Consider the following 344-nt stretch of genomic DNA (forward strand, 5'->3'; position numbering starts at 1 on the left):
ACAAGTACACTGCACGGAAGTAGTTAATTTATAATGTACCTGACTATGCGAGGGGAGGATAAGAAAATTAAGAAAGGGGAAGAAAGAAGGGGACTTGAAGGAAAGTTGAGAAGAAAGAGGACTTAAGGAGAGCAGGTGGAAGAAAGAGGACTTAAAGAAGGGGGAAGATGAAAGGGGACTTAAAGAAGGGGGAGGATGAAAGGGGACTTAAAGAAATGGGAGAGGAAACGGGACTTAAAGAGGTGGGGGGGAGAGAAAGGAAGGGGGCTTGAATAGAAAAGGGGAATGGAGAGGGGGAAACGGAGGGGACATCCAGAGGAAGGGGATGGGGAGAGGGAGGCTCG

General features: G+C 48.3%; 1 protein-coding gene across 1 annotated transcript in view; it reads right to left on the minus strand.

The window, feature by feature from the left end:
* Positions 1–344, minus strand: part of LOC119592864 — a 13,463-nt gene that overhangs the window by 12,218 nt on the left and 901 nt on the right. The gene's annotated exons all lie outside the window — the stretch shown is intronic.

The sequence above is a fragment of the Penaeus monodon genome, chromosome 31, assembly GCF_015228065.2.
Source record: "Penaeus monodon isolate SGIC_2016 chromosome 31, NSTDA_Pmon_1, whole genome shotgun sequence".
NCBI lineage: Eukaryota > Metazoa > Arthropoda > Malacostraca > Decapoda > Penaeidae > Penaeus > Penaeus monodon.